General features: G+C 43.0%; 1 protein-coding gene across 6 annotated transcripts in view; it reads right to left on the bottom strand.

Annotated features, from left to right (window-relative positions):
* LOC144603495 (metalloreductase STEAP2-like) overlaps nucleotides 1–9,769 on the bottom strand; it is a 35,679-nt gene extending 25,910 nt beyond the window's left edge. For 2 of the 6 annotated variants that reach the window (XM_078416757.1, XM_078416775.1), the window contains exon 1: nucleotides 8,179–8,382. The gene's annotated coding sequence lies outside the window, so the exon portion shown is untranslated. Of the gene's footprint in view, nucleotides 1–1,210; nucleotides 1,257–8,178; nucleotides 8,383–8,833; nucleotides 8,957–9,488; nucleotides 9,620–9,742 lie in introns of those variants that run through there. The other 4 variants (XM_078416785.1, XM_078416802.1, XM_078416766.1 and 1 more) reach the window with 4 other exon arrangements.
* Nucleotides 9,770–13,143: the final 3,374 nt, after the last annotated feature.

Here is a 13,143-nt window from a genome sequence, read left to right as displayed (position 1 = left end):
AGTTCTGTATCTTATATTCCCATCACAGGATGCTGAAGCTCATTTCAGATGCATTGAAAGATAATTGTATGCAGACTTTTCAATTTCCATTATAAAACAAAATTGTTGGAGCATCTCTATTTTGTTTCCCTCCCAATACAACCTTTCTTTCCCTGTTGCTGAAAAACCAAGGATATGATTATCATGTTATATGCTTTCAAAAATTCTCTCCACATAGCATTTTGAATTAATTTGCAAAAACAAATTCCAAAATATTCTCAGGTTCACCTGCACCTCCTCCAACCTCATCTATTGCATCCGCTGCTCTAGATGTCAACTTATTTACATCGGCGAAACCAAACGCAGGCTCGGCGATCGCTTCGCTCAACACCTGCGCTCGCATTGACCAACCTGATCTTCCGGTGGCTGAGCACTTCAACTCCCCCTCCCATTCCTAGTCTGACCTTTCTGTCATGGGCCTCCTCCACTGCCTTAGTGAGGCCCACCGGAAAATGGAGGAACAGCACCTCATATTTGGCCTGGGCAGTGGTATGAACATCGACTTCTCCAACTTTAGATAGTTCCTCTGTCCCTCTCTTCCCCTCTTTCCCAGATCTCCCTCTATCTTCCTGTCTCCACCTATATCCTTCCTTTGTCCCGCCCCCCCTGACATCAGTCTGAAGAAGGGTCTCGACCCGAAACGTCACCCATTTCCTTCTCTCCTGCGATGCTGCCTGACCTGCTGAGTTACTCCAGCATTTTGTGAATAAATACCTTCGATTTGTACCAGCATCTGCAGTTATTTTATATATATATCAATCATAATAATAAGAATCCTCATCATACTATTGATCTGCTTGCAATGAAGTACCATTTAATGATCAAGAGCAGAGGATGTCTGGGGTAATAACAAGCAGCCCACTGTGACTTGGATAAACTACTGAGTCAGGCAGGCACAGTCTGACCCAAAATTGTACATTTAACTGAAACACAAAAAGTCTCATTAGACTCTGGTAGAGCAGAGTTCACATCACACACTCACATCACATCTGTGGCATCAAAGGAGTTGCAAATTGGGTTGGTAGAAAATATGGTTTGGAGATGAAACCACTAATGGGCTGGATGTCAAACAATGACAAGACAAATTACCTGAAGGATATAGAGAGCTTATAGAGAGCATGACAAGAAGCTCTCCCTCAATGTCAGCAAACCAAAGGTGCTAGTCACTTACTTCAAGCAGCAGGGTAGAGTTCACATGCCAGTCTGCATCAATGGTGCTGAAATGGAGATGGGCAAGAACTTCATACTCCCAGGCATAACTATTACCAACAATTGTCCTAGTCTAAACACACTGACACTACGACTAGAATCCACATCAATACCTTAACTTCCTCAGAAGACTACATAGAAAGCAACCTAGCTAGCTTGGTTTGGTAACTACTTTGCCCAAAATCGCAAGAAATAACAGAGTTATGGACACAGCCCAGTCCCAAGCAAACCAGCCTACCACTCCCTCCCTCTTACCCCAAATGGACTCTATCTACACTTCACACTGTTACTAGAAGCAGCCAACATAATAACCCACACCCTGGTCATTGTCTCTTCTCCTTTTGGGCGGAAGATACAAAAACGTGAAAGTAAATATCATCAGATTCAAGAGCACCTTCTGCCCTGCTTTTGTCAGACGCCTGAAAAACAATTCTCATAAACATATGTATTTCCGATCTCTCAGTCTACCTCGCTGCTGCAGCCCTTGCATTTTTTTTTCTATCTGCACTTTCTCTGTGATATTACCACTCTATCCTGCACTCTGTTTCCTTTCTTATTTGTACTTGCATACAAATTGATTTGCCTGGATAGCACGCAAAGCAAAGTTTTCACAACATTTCAGTACACGTGCCAATAATGAGCCAATACCAATATGGGGTTGAGAACTACTTTTCTAAAAGGAAAGATCCGAGTGGATATTAGCACTACGACTTAGTCATTAAAAAAGTGGGAGGTCTTCAAATAAAATTCTACTGAAAGCACATATACAAATGCCAATATTAGAAAGAAATTCAATCATACTAGTGAAATATATCACTTCATTTTTTAATCTATATATTATAATCCTTAGTTGAACCTTGAATAAGAAAAATATCACACAATTTTGGTAAACAAATTTTGTAGAGGTAATTTGATAGTGCATCCTGGTCTATATACTAAAACTCTCGTTTGTTTTTGTTTATTTGTTCCTGAACTACAGCCCAAATGGTATACATTGGCACGACAATTTTAGGCTCACCTCACTCACCATCGTCCCTTTGGTGATAATGGAAGAAGTTTCATTGAAATCATATTTTTAGTTATTCACATTTTTAAGTTTAAATCTATCTCCTAGGAGGGGAATGGATGGGAGCTTGTTGTCATATGCAATTATACGGAAGGTACAGACACAATGCAATCTTGGACACAAATTATATAATTTTATAAAAACCCTTTTTTGCTCTAATGTCTTGCTTTTATTCAGAGACCAGGCTTTTCTTGGGCACCAGTACAACTGATGCCTTTTACTAGTATGTGGGGATCTCAGACCGCAGAAGGAAAAGATTGAAAATGTTCTTGAATACTCCAGCCGGTTGGTCCATATAGGTATTTTGCACTCAGCCAGGTGCTTCATCTTTGACATGACAATTTGCATGGATTCACTCTATTGAAGGAAGTTCTGACGTCAGCCTCAGAGACTGAAATTACAGGGTCACCAAGGGCTGTGAAGGCTCATGTAGCTCTGTCATTGTTCTCCCCTTTCAAAAATGCATAATGCTAGAAAAATGCAAGCAACTACATGCCAGAATGACTGGTTCACAATGATTGAAGAAGAAAAGGAGGTGGGCCACACTTAAAAGTACCATGCACAGGTTTGGTTTCCATGTTTAAGAAATTATAGACCAACATTGGAGGCAATCCAAAAGGGACTGAGTGGGCTAATCTCCAGGATGACAGAATTCAGAATGGCAGGCAGTGACTAACGGGGTACCGCAAGACTCGGTGCTGGGACCGCAGCTATTTACAATATACATTAATGACTTGGATGAAGGGACTAAAAGTACCATTAGCAAATTTGCAGATGATAAAAAGCTGGGTGGTAGTGTGAAATGTGAGATGCTATGAGGTTGCAGGGTGACTTGGACAGGTTGTGTGAGTGGGCGGATGCATGGCAGATGCAGTTTAATGTGGATAAGTGTGAGGTTATCCACTTTGGTGGTAAGAATAGGAAGGCAGACTATTATCTGAATGGTGTCAAGTTAGGAAAAGAGGACGTATAACGAGATCTGGGTGGCCTAGTGTATCAGTCACTGAAAAGAAGCATGCAGGTACAGCAGGCAGTGAAGAAAGTCAATAGAATGTTGGCCTTCATAACAAGAGGAGTTGAGTATAGGAGCAAAGAGGTCCTTCTGCAGTTGTACAGGGCCCTAGTGAGACCGCACCTGGAGTACTGTGTGCAGTTTTGGTCTCCAAATTTGAGGAAGGATATTCTAGCTATTGAGGGCGTACTAGGTTAATTCCCGGAATGACGGGACTGTCGTATGTTGAAAGACTGGAGCGACTAGGCTTGTATACACTGGAATTTAGAATGATGAGAGGGGATCTTATCGAAACATACAAGATTATTAAGGGGTTGGACACGTTAGAGGCAGGAAACATGTTCCCAATGTTGGGGGAGTCCAGAACCAGTAGCCACAGTTTAAGAATAGGGGTAGGCCATTTAGAACAGAGATGAGGAAAAACTTTTTCAGTCAGAGAGTTGTAAATCTGTGGAATTCTCTGCCTCATAAGGCAGTGGAGGCCAATTCTCTGAATGCATTCAAGAGAGAGCTAAATAGAGCTCTTAAGGGTAGCGGAGTCAGGGGGTATGGGGAGAAGGCAGGAATGGGGTACTGATTGAGAATGATCAGCCATGATCACATTGAATGGTGGTGCTGGCTCGAAGGGCCGAATAGCCTGCTCCTGCACCTATTGTCTTTTAATTGTCTGATGGTGAGCAGCTAAATAAATTAGATTTATATTCTTTGGCTTTCTTATTGAAACAGACAATATCTTTTGGGGGCACAACGGGGCAATAAGCATCCACTAGTGATAGAATCCCAGGGACATACATACGGGATTAGGGGCTGGTGAATTAAAACCAGGCTGTGCAGAAAACGTTTGTTTGCAGAGAGATACATCTGGAATTCTTTACCCTGGAAGGTTGTGGAGCATGGAGCAGTATGGGATGTGAGGAAATGTAGAAAAATAGCAATTGCGGATGCCAGTTTACAAAAAAGACACAAAATGCTGGATTTTGCCTCAACGGGTCAGGCAGCATCTCTGAGAACACGGATAGGTGACATGTCAGGTCAGGACCTTCCTTCAGATTCTGCGATTTGAGATCTATGGAGAACAAGCGGAAGCTTGGGGGAGATCTGTCATGATCATAATGAATGGCAGGTCAGGCTTGTGGTTCTGAGTAGCTTGCACCTACTATTTCCCCATGTTTTTATGTTCAAATGACTAAAAACCTGTCCTGCACCAGCCAAATCGAAGTAATGGCCAAGAAACCATACCAACGCCTATACTTTCTTAGAAGGCCTAGGTGGTTTGGCATATCCTCAACAACTCTCACCAACTCCTAGAAAGTAGAAAGCATTTTATCCGGATGCATCACAGCATGGTTTGGAAACAGCTCCGTCCAAGACCGCAAGTAATTGCAGAGAATTGCGGACGCAACCCAGACCATCACGCAAACTAATCTCCCTTCCATTGACCCCATTACACTTCACACTGACATGCAGTGGTGTGGCTATCCCTGAGTTGACCACTACCTATATAATTGACCAGAAATTCAACTGAATTAGTCAAATAAAAATAGCAACTACACAAGCAAAGGAGAGGATGAGTATCCAACAGCGGACTGCTTAACCATATAATAACCATATAACAATTACAGCACGGAAACAGGCCCGTTCGGCCCTACCAGTCCACGCCGACCACTCTCTCTGACCTAGTCTCATCTACCTGCTCTCAGACCATAACCCTCCAATCCCCTCTCAACCATATACCTATCCAACTTACTCTTAAATAATAAAATCGAGCCTGCCTCCACCACTTCCACCAGAAGCTCATTCCACACAGCCACCACCCTCTGAGTAAAGAAGTTACCCCTCATGTTACCCCTAAACTTTTGTCCCTCAATTCTAAAGTTATGTCCCCTTGTTGGAATCTTCCCCACTCTCAAGGGGAAAAGCCTACCCACGTCAACTCTGTCCGTCCCTCTCAAAATTTAAAAAACCTCTATCAAGTCCCCCCTCAACCTTCTACGCTCCAAAGAATAAAGACCCAACCTGTTCAACCTCTCTCTGTAGCTTAAGTGCTGAAACCCAGGCAACATTCTAGTTAATTTCCTCTGTACCCTCTCCATTTTGTCGACATCCTTCCTATAATTTGGCGACCAGAACTGCACACCATACTCCAGATTCGGCCTCACCAATGCCCTGTACAATTTTAACATTACATCCCAACTTCTATATTCGATGCTCTGATTTATAAAGGCAAGCATACCAAACGCCTTCTTCACCACCCTATCCACATGAGATTCCACCTTCAGGGAACAATGCACAGTTATTCCCAGATCCCTCTGTTCCACTGCATTCCTCAATTTCCTACCATTTACCCTGTACGTCCTATTTTGATTTGTCCTACCAAAATGCAGCACCTCACACTTATCAGCATTAAACTCCATCTGCCATCTTTCAGCCCACCCTTCCAAAAGGCCCAAGTCTCTCTGTAGACTTTGAAACTCTACTTCATTATTAACTACACCACCTATCTTAGTATCATCTGCATATTTACTAATCCAATTTGCCACACCATCATCCAGATCATTAATGTAAATGACAAACAACAGTGGACCCAACACAGATCCTTACTTTCTGACGCCTTTCTGCCATCTGTAAGTCATGATGAAATGCTCTTCACTTTCATGGATGAGTGCAGCTACAAAAATTGTTCACAAAGCTCAACACTATCCAGGGCACTTGATTGGAATACCATGCATTCTGCTGCACATTCATTTTCTCTGCCACACCATAGGTGCAGTGTGTGCCACCCACAAAATACAGCTTTACTGGCCAAGGCTACTGCGACAAAATGGAACATAAGAAACTGAAGTAGGAGAATGCAATTCAGCCCCATGTCCCTGTTCCAACATTCAATAAATTCATGGTGGATCATATACCTGACCACCACTTTCCTGCATTAAACCAATATCCTCCAATTCTTCTAACATCAATCTCAGTCTTAAATACATCCAGCAACTGAACCTCTGCCGCACTTTTAGGTAGAGAACACTAAAGAATCACCGCCTCCTGGATCAAGAAATTTCTTCTCATCTTGGTCATGAATGGCCAGCCCTTATTTTAAGTCTGTCACCAGTGATTCAACATGCTCCAGCCAAAGGATGCATAAACTCCTAATATACCCTATTAACTGTAAAATTCTTGTTTATATTAATACTCATTCTTTTAAATCCGGGTTCATACCATTTTAAATAAAAGATTCACCATGAATATATTGGATGCCTTCTCATTTGAAAACCTTGTCATCTCAGGGATCAACATAGTGAAGTCCATTGCCACTCCTATCTCATGAATATAATTCCTTAGTAAAAGAAACACACCTATACACACTATTCGAACTGTCTCACATATGTACCATTTGCCTATATAATTGCTTACTGCACCTGTATAGTAACCTGCAGTGACTTATGTAAGAGGATATTCAGCCCCCTTTGAACATCAACATCTTTCAATCTCTCACCATTCATATTTTTCTTGTCATAATGGATGACCTCAGGTAATATTCCACCTGCCATGTCCTTGCTCATTCACTTCGCTGTCTATGCGGTCTATGAAATCTCTCTGTATCCTCCTCACAGCTCACATTGCTACCAGGGTTAGTATCATAAGCAAACCTGGATAGTTATACATGATCCTCTCATTCAGATCAATAATGTGGCATGAGAACAGTTGGCTTAAAGGCACCAATCCCCCTGACACTCCATTGATCATCACCACCTAAACTTAAAATGACCTATTTACTATCTATGCATTAATCACCCCTCAATGAACACTAGAATGTTAACCTGCAATGCCATGCACTTCAATTATGATCAATAACATGCGCCACATCATCAAAAGCCTTCTGAAGATCCAAAGGAAACAGCAATGGGCTTGTCCTCTCTTCTGTTAATGACAGCCAAAAAAAAAATCCAACTGTTTTGTCAAAGATGTTTCCTTTTTCATTAATTCCACACAATATTATTAATCTTTTCCTATGTGGCCTGTTTTCACTTCCTTCATAGTAGCCTTCAGCATTTGTATACAACTGATACACCAGGTTAACTAGTACCCCTTGGTTCTCTCCTTCCTCCAATAGCATTTCCCAAACACATGACCTTTGTAACCAAGGCCAGTAGCTGTATAGGAACACCAGCATCTGTAGACTTCAGTCATGCATATCCTGACGGATATAAATCACACACCCCCACCTTGCTCACCACCCACTCCCATCTTCATTGTTGCCAGGTCTAACTCCTGGAACTCCATTCCGAATAACCTCAGAAAGGGAGTTGCCTTCAGAAATACTGCTGTGGGTCACCATGGTATCTGAACACCAATAAATACTGGCCTTGGCAGTGATTCTCTCCCCACAAAAAAAAAATAATTGACAATGAAAAACTCTGCTCCCAGTCACTCCTTCACTCCAGATTTCAGTAGTCAGGCCGGCTGCCAGCCACCAACTGCCAGGTTTAAGTAAGGCTGCCTGACCACGCTGAATCACTACAGCGCTTTGTGTCTTTAAGTAAAGTGTTACTAAGTTAACAATACAATCAGGAGCCCAGCTTTTGTCCCCTTAACACTTTAGGTTTGTAATTGTCACGTGTACTGAGGGTGACGTTTCGGGTTGAGACCCTGAGTCTGAAGAAGGGTTTCGACATGAAACGTCACTCATTCCTTCTCTCCAGAGATGCTGCCTGACCCGTTGAGTTACTCCAGCATTTTGTGTCTAACTTCGGTGTAAACCAGAGTCTATAAGTTCCTTCCTTACAGCAACCTTAACTGAACCAGGCTTTATTTTTTAAACGTGTTGTTGGGATTAGGCCAAATTAAAATATCTTACCCGTGGTCGGTTTGTTTCTGTCCGTTCTTGAACATGATTGTTCTAACAGCAGACTGCAACATCACACCGTGCCTTCGCTGGTACCATCTCCTGCCTTCTCTTCAATGGGGCCCAATGTTTACCCGCTGCAACCACCCCGCTCATTGTCAATTTCACAAAGTAACTGCGAGCAACCTCGGGCACATTCGTTCCGTTCCTTGCCTCCCCTGCCTCCCTCCCTCCCTCTCTCTCTCTCTCTCTCTCTCTCTCTATCTATCCCAGTCCGAAGGCAGTCTCCATTCCAGCCCCGATCCGAGGGGGGTGATCTCTCCACTCTAAACACACGGGCATGGCAGAGGTTGGAATGGAAGCACGACCGAGAAGCACCGATGCGCCTACTGGAAACCTGCTCTCGCATGGCAGTTTAAAATAAAACCACCACAAGTTGCAAATCTCTGAAAGGAGAATCCGCATTCGCAGAGAATGGGCTCAAGAAGCCACTTCCCCGCCTCGCCTGCGGAATGAATCCCGCCAGTGTCAATTTCATCAAACACTTCCACCTTCAGAAATCAGAATTAAACAATGAGCTTGTTGTTACCATCCTTGGAAATGGTCTAGCGGCTTTTTTTTTCCCAGTTGTATCCAATCCAGCTGGAATTTAATTAAAACATTTCACCTTTCAGATCACAATACTGTAATTTCCCTGTAACCATTTGCACGGTGGAGACCGTTTAGCTTTTATCGCTGCCGTCGCTCTTCGGCCGATTTCAAACATCAAACTCGAAATCATATCTTCCGATTAATTTCTTGGATCAGTCATGAAGATTGGAAGGCGTTGTATAAAAAGTCGCTGATGATTACCCTATACGTACCACCGATGGTCGCCCCTTTACACTCATTCAGATGCACGTTATGTTATACAGATCAAATATAAAAGGGGACCAAAGCATTTCACTCGGCCAGGGCTCAAATTCCTTTGAGAGCATTGCCTAAAAACTGCTCCTATATTGGAAGGTTTCCAAAATACATTCGTTTCGGCGATTGAGCGTTGCCAGATTTAAACTACAACTCACCATGACTTGAATGTACATGGGGACAGTTTCGGAAACTGAATGCTTTATTCCGGCTACAATTATCCATTGCCCTAAAAGGTTATTCAGAATATTGGACCTTCGTCCACGTTTAATTTTTAAGTGGCAAAAATAGAAATATCAACTATGGGGACCAAACAATAGACCCGTTGACATTCAACGAGGATGCAGTTCGTGTTTAAACCAAATGTAGCAATCTATTTCAGGAGATGACCATCTATAGCATCATAGAGTACTTACACTAAAAAAAACACTTCATTCATCCCGGCTGCAAACGCATACCAACAAATGGCGGCACAAAGGAGAACGTAACCCAACCAACCCCAACCTAAATTGCTTAAAGCACATTAATGAAACGTGTATCCAAGCCATTATTCAATATGCGACCGCTTAAAGTGTCCCACTTTTAGTGTCAAACTTAAGGTGGTGCAACCGCCCCAAAGGGTCTGTTGCAAAAGGCCACAGTTCACGACCTGCCATCATTCGGTACTAACCTGGAAGCTGTGTAAATACCCCAGTGAGATTTTCACTGGAGGAATGTGTGCAAAGCAAAAATCGTGTCATTGCGGACATACTGTAAGTGGAATGACAGACACACTGTGTACTGAAAATAATTACATGAAAATAATGTATTATATACATAAGCACGTTTTGGATAATGATGGATCATGTAGAGTAGAACTGGTCAGTTCTGATAATAAATGAGAAAGGGAGCAAATGAGAAGGTTGATTTCACGAGTGAGTTCTGAACGCTGCAACAAGTCTATACGAAAGATGAAGTGCTCAATTTTACATTGGGGCTCATTATAACAATGCAGAAGGCAACAGGTAAATAAATTGGAGTGAGGTGGAGAATTAATGTGACAGTAACAGGAAGCTGAATGTAGATGCTCAGCAGTGGTCACGGAATCTGCAATTGTTTTCCTAATGTAGAGATCACATTCAAAGCTAAATGTAGCATCACCACCAGTTGCATTCACCAGAGTATCTGACATGCTTATGCTGTGTTGAAATCAGTGGGCACCCATCAGTATTAATCCCATTTTCCAGTTCCTGGCCTGTAGCTCTCTATGCCAATGCGATTTAATAGCTCACTCAGACACTTCCCAAATGTCGTCAACAACTCTATTTCCACCATTCTCTCCAGCAGTCCATTTCAGGTACTTACCATTCTCTTGATAAAAAAAGAGCCCCATCAAATCCCTTTATTCTAAGTATAACAGGTATAACAGGTATAACAGAGCTTTATTCACCTCTTGTAAAGAGAAAGGTTGCCAGCTTTCTATCCTATCTATACCCTCATAATGTTATATACCTCAGTCATGTCTCTCTGAACCTCATCCACCTCCGGGAAACAGACCTCGCCTCTCCAGTATCTTCTAACTAAAATGTTGACTTCCATGCAACACCTTGGTGAACCTCCACTGCACCCTCTATTGTCCAATCACCATTTTCCTATCATGCAATGACCAGGACTGCATGTAGTACTCCAGCTGTGGTCTGATTGATGTTTTATATGGTTGGAGAATAACGTCACTGTTCCTGTATATCCTGGCTATGAAGGCCAGTATCCTGTATGTCTCCTTAACCGCATTATCCACCTTCACGGATTTATGGACTTGCACTCCAAGTCCCTCTATTCCTCAATATTCCCTATGACACATCCACCAATCAATTTCGTCATCACATCGATATCATCCTGGAGCCTGCCTACCCTCTACGCCATCATCTATTCCATCAATCCTTGCGTTATCTGCAAAGTTACTGATCATGCCACCTACATCCATATCGGAATCATTAATATGTATTACAAACAGCAAGGACCAGCACTGCTGTGTGTGGAACACCATTAATCACAGGCATCAAATCACAAAAGCACCCTTTTTTCCCCTCCCCTCCCCCCCCCCCCCCCCCCCAATATCTGTTTCCCTCCCTCTCTCCCCTGGGCCCCACCAGGACTTACACCGATTTCTCCCCTCTCCCTCCCCTTCCCCTTCCATTAGCATTCCTTCCTCTAGCCCCACAATTCACAACTGCAATCGTTTTGTCTCTGTCCTTTATTATCTCTGGCCTATGTCCAACCAACTGCCTATCAAAGCCTCCCTGTCCTGTACCACTTATTAGTTGCTAAGGCTTTGTCCTGCCCCTCCTCTCTTCCATCGTTTTCCCTCCACCCCCCACCACAATCAGTCTGAAGAAGAGCCCTGATGCCTAACTTCACCTATCCATAGAAGCTGACTGACCCACTGAGTTACTCCAGCACTTTGTGTCTTCTACCATCGTCCTCTGTTTCCCACTGCCAAGCTAATTTTAGATCCAATTTGAAACTTGTCCTGAATCCCAAAGGGCCCTCACCCTTTGACTTTCATGTGAGATCTTACATGTCCCTCATCAATGCACTTTGTTATTTCATCAGTTGTTCAGAGATTCAGCGTGGAAACAGGCCCTTTGCCCCATCATGTCTGCACCAACCAGTGATCCCCACACATTAAAACTATCCTTACCACACTACGAACAATTTTAAATGTTTACATCTATACCAAGGCAATTAACCTACAAACCTGTACGTCTTTGGAGCATGGGAGAAAACCAAAGATCTCAGGAAAAAACCCTTGCAGGTCACGGGGAGAACGTACAAACTCCATTCAGACAAGCACCCATAGTCAGGATCGAACCCGAGTCTCTGGCTCTGTAAGGCAGTAGCTCTACCACCGCACCACCATGTAACTTATATTGTTCTGACAAGTTTTATTCATGATCTTATAGAGACATATAAATTAGGGGGATCTTATAGAGACATATAAATTAGAAAGGGACTGGACAAGCGAGACGCAGGAAAAATGTTCCCAATGTTGCGGTGAGTCCAGAACCAGGGGCCACACAGTCTAAGAATAAAGGGGAGGCCATTTATAACCGAGGTGAGAAAAAACTTTTCCACCCAGAGAGTTATGAATGTGTAGAATTCTCTGCCACAGACGGCAGTGGAGGCCAAATCACTGGATGGATTTAAGAAAGTTAGATAGAGCTCTAGGGGCTAGTGGAATCAAGGGATATTGGGAGAAGACAGGCACGGGTTATTGATTATGGACAATCAGCCATGATCACAACGAAGGGCCGAATGGCCTCCTCCTGCATCTATTTTCTATGTTTCTATGACAAAGCTACACTGGCTAACTCTCATCAGTCCCTGCTTTTCCACACAATCATTAATCCTGTTCCTCAGAAAAAAACAAACAATAATTTCTCTATTAACGCTGTTAGGGTCCTGGGTCTGTAATTGCCAGACTTTTCCCTGGTGCCCTTCTTGAAAAGGGGGACCACATTTGCCATAATTCAGTCACCTCACCAGTGCAGATTAAAAAAATCTCAGTCAAAATTCCAACAATCTCTTCAACAGCCTGGTTTAAATCTCATCTGGTTCTAGTGATTTATCCACCTTGAAGTCAGCTAAAATATCAAGTGCCTCTTTATTTATGGACAGCAACACTAGAATTTCACTTTCTCTTAACTGAGTTCTCCAACTGCAAACAAAAACACAAGGAACTCCAGATGCTGGAATCTTGAGTAAAACGCAATGTGCTGGAGGAACGCAACAAGGCAGGCAGCATCTACAGAGGGAATGGATGGGCATCGTTTTGGGTCGAGAACCTTCTTCAGCCTCAGTCAAAGACTGTTTCCTTCGGGAATACCAATTAAAAGTATCAACTTTGGGCCTCACTAATACTTTCTGGCTCCATGCACAGATTGCCCATGTTGCCCCTAATGGGCATTACTCATTACTCAAGGCAGGATTGAAGAATTGCAGATTATGAAGCCAAGGGGAGGAAAGTAGCAGGAAGGCGAGGGTGGGAGGATTGGGGAGGAGAGAATAGGGAGACCTGGTTGGGCACAAGGG

The sequence above is a fragment of the Rhinoraja longicauda genome, chromosome 2 (assembly GCF_053455715.1).
Source record: "Rhinoraja longicauda isolate Sanriku21f chromosome 2, sRhiLon1.1, whole genome shotgun sequence".
Taxonomy (NCBI): domain Eukaryota; kingdom Metazoa; phylum Chordata; class Chondrichthyes; order Rajiformes; family Arhynchobatidae; genus Rhinoraja; species Rhinoraja longicauda.
The sequence above is the reverse complement of the archived record's forward strand: the minus strand, read 5'-3'. Positions and strand labels throughout refer to the sequence as shown.